Source organism: Entamoeba dispar, genomic scaffold, assembly GCF_000209125.1.
Source record: "Entamoeba dispar SAW760 scf_1105229461457 genomic scaffold, whole genome shotgun sequence".
NCBI lineage: Eukaryota > Evosea > Mastigamoebida > Endamoebidae > Entamoeba > Entamoeba dispar.
The window spans coordinates 8,109-11,408 of NW_001854702.1; the positions used below are offsets into that span (position 1 = coordinate 8,109).

Here is a 3,300-nt window from a genome sequence, read left to right on the forward strand (position 1 = left end):
TTTGTTCTTTCCATATCATTTTTTAAATTAAATACACAACATTTTTGTAAGATACTTTATAATGCATCAGATTTTGTATAAGAATAAAGAAGTACTAAATAACAATAAAATATCAACAAAATCTAGAATTTAAAAGAGATAAAATTAACAACATGATATTTATCTAAATGATATAATATGAATTATGTCTTTAATTGATATGATTTACTAATCATTTTTATAAAATAAGATGAGAATGAGAAAACATTATTATTTATTTCTTGTTTATTTATGAACAAATTAAAATTAATAGAAAATTAATTCTAAATTATTGAAGTGATTTGAAGATAATGATATAATTTTAACAAGACATTATCAAAGAAAATGAATAAAACAGAAAGAAGTAATAAAGAAAAGATTAGTATCAAATATAAAGAATCGAAATTGAATAAATGAAATGGTTCAATATTAAATTATATTTTCTATTTATCAAAGTATTAAAATTAAATACTTTTTAAAATAAAAAATTCATTAATAATTAACTTTAAATGTATTTTTCAATTTAGTTTTCATTTATTTATTTTATTCATACATAATTATATCAAATCTCTTTTATTCATTTGATTAATTATTGTATTTTCATAAATAGAGAATGAATAAGTAATGTTTTTTCATTAATGATTATAATATTTTCTTTTATATAAAACAAATGTTGGAATGAAAGTGTTTTAAGGAGAATTTAAATATGTAAAAAGAATGAATTAACATTATAATTATTAGAAAAAAAAGTTATAATGAATTTAATAAAATGAGAAAGAAATATTTTTAGAAGTAATTAATATGTGAATAATACATGTATTTGAAATTAAAAGTATAATAAAGAGAATAAACAATAAAGATTCATAGATAATAATATAAATGAAATAATAAAGAAGAATAACAATAATTATTAGAATAAGAAATGAAGAATATAAAATAATAAAGATTATGAGAAAAGTATAAAGTAATTAATATAAAAAGAATAGAACATAAATAAAATTGAATAAAGAATAATCAAAAGAAATATTTTTAGTGATGTATTAATAATTAATGAATAAAATGATATAAAAGAAAGAAAAAGAAATGAATAAATAATAAAATATTAGAAAATAATGAATTAAATATAAATAAATAAGAAATATAATATGAATTAGTAATAAAAATAATAAATAATTTTATATGATAATAATTTAAGAATAGTTGAATGGTAATTACTATCGATGAATATAGAGTTCATATAAATAATTATGATTAAATTTAAATAAGTAATAATAATAATAAGAATGAAATAATAGATATAAATTAATGATAAATAAAATAAATAATAAATAATGATTAAATATTATATTAACAATTATTTTATAATAATTTATTTTATTATTTCAAATTATATAATAAAACAATTATTATTTATATTTAATTAAAGTTATATTAATTGATAACAAAAAATTATTTATAAATTATCAATTTTATAAATTAAAATAATCATTTATTAATTAATTGTGAGACAATAAAATTATTAATTAAATTAAATAAAATTGAACTAACTATAAAATATATAATATAAATGAATTAATTAAATAATGTATTATTCTTTTTATAAATATATAAATATTGATAAAAAAGATGATATAGAATATATTATTTGTATATAATTAATATATAATCATCATTTAGAATAATATTATTTTAATTCTTTAATTTTCTTATTTCTTTTCTTTATTTAATTCTCTTTATTCTTTTTATTTTTTATCTTTTTTTCTTTTATCATTCTATTTTAAACTTATTTTTAATTTTTCTTCTTATTTCTATATTTTTTATCTTGATTTCTTATATCTTTTGATTTATTTCACTAATTAATACCATTTTTAATATTAATGTAATGTTCTATTTTTATTTATCATTATTTCATATTTATTTATTGTATTCTATATATTTCTTCTTTTATTCTTTCTTTTTCATTGATAATTTATTGTTTATTTGTATCTTTTCAATATTTTATTTGAATTTTAACAATTTAAATATAAAATTCTATTGAACTAAGTTTCTTAAATATAAGTTATTTAATAAATGATAATAGTGGTTAAATAGAACAATAAGTATTTTTGTTGTTTGATTTCTGTATTTTTATTTTATATCAAAATTATTTTCAATGATTTTGTTTGTGTTTATTTCTTATTTTCATTTCTTATTTGTTTATTCTATCTCAATTACAATTTGAATTAACTCTATAGAAATGTAACAATTTTTAAATAAAAATAATTATTACATGAAACAAAGAGATTTAAGAAGAATAATCAATATTTTAGAAGATATAACAAATAATAAAAGAAGAAATAAACAAAGAAGATTTAATACAAATCAGATAGTTCAAAGATATGACTACTTTGAAAATAAGCAATGGTACAATGATAGGAACAATAAATATTATCTCAAAACTACCATTATCATAATAGAAGATATAAACAATATCATTTCAATATTAGGAATAATCAAAACAGAAAATATAGATGTCAAAGATACTATAAGAAAGAAAAAGGATTTGAGAACAAAAGAATGAGAAGACAAAATAATAATAAAAGAATAGAGAAAAGGATTGAAGATATTGAAAAATAAGTAACAGAATAAAAAAGAAAATAGGAAATGAAGATGAAGAGAAAGAAATACTAATAGAAAATGAAGAAAACAAAGAAGAAATAATATAAGAAGAAGTTAAAGAAAGAAATGAAGAAGAAATAAAAGAAAATATTAAGAAAGAACGACAAAAAGAAAAGAGGAAGATAAAATAAAAGAGAAAGAAAAATTAAGAAAAGAGAAGATGATAAGATAAAAGAAAAGATGAAAGAAAGAAATAAAGAAGAAAGAAAAAGAAAAGATTAAGAAGTATACATTGGAAATATATAAAAAAGAAGAAAATATAAGGACACTGAAATGAAATCTAGAGAAAGAAAAAGAAAGAAGAAGAAATGAAGAAAATATAATCACGAATATGAACATTTGAAGAAGAAAACAAGAAAATAAAAATAAGAAAGAGAAATAGAAAAGAAAGAAAAAATAAAAGAAGAAGGTAGAAAAGTACCGAAATATAAAAACAAAAGAAAATAATGGAAATAAAGAATAATAAACAAATGATAAAAGAATTAGAAGAACAAGAAACAGTTACAAGAATAAATAGATAAAAGTATAGAAAATATTAAAATAATGAAAGAAGGAAAACACTAGAAATTAATAAAAGAAACTGAAAAGAATAGATAAAGAAGAAATACTTAGAGAAGAAGAGAA

The 3,300-nt window shown here is 15.8% G+C and overlaps 15 annotated features.

Moving 5' to 3' along the window:
- Positions 1–245: 245 nt before the first annotated feature.
- Positions 246–312: a sequence feature (AT_rich).
- Positions 313–443: 131 nt separating this feature from the next.
- Positions 444–581: a sequence feature (AT_rich).
- Positions 582–715: 134 nt separating this feature from the next.
- Positions 716–789: a sequence feature (AT_rich).
- Positions 790–839: 50 nt separating this feature from the next.
- Positions 840–1,022: a microsatellite.
- Positions 979–1,164: a microsatellite.
- Positions 1,165–1,169: 5 nt separating this feature from the next.
- Positions 1,170–1,354: a microsatellite.
- A 3-nt stretch (positions 1,355–1,357) lies between these two features.
- Positions 1,358–1,452: a microsatellite.
- Positions 1,435–1,609: a microsatellite.
- Positions 1,610–1,612: 3 nt separating this feature from the next.
- Positions 1,613–1,685: a sequence feature (AT_rich).
- Positions 1,686–1,702: 17 nt separating this feature from the next.
- Positions 1,703–1,868: a microsatellite.
- A 14-nt stretch (positions 1,869–1,882) lies between these two features.
- Positions 1,883–2,029: a microsatellite.
- Positions 2,030–2,140: 111 nt separating this feature from the next.
- Positions 2,141–2,168: a sequence feature (AT_rich).
- A 93-nt stretch (positions 2,169–2,261) lies between these two features.
- Positions 2,262–2,286: a sequence feature (AT_rich).
- A 258-nt stretch (positions 2,287–2,544) lies between these two features.
- Positions 2,545–2,715: a microsatellite.
- A 13-nt stretch (positions 2,716–2,728) lies between these two features.
- Positions 2,729–3,297: a repeat region.
- The last annotated feature ends 3 nt before the right edge of the window (positions 3,298–3,300 follow it).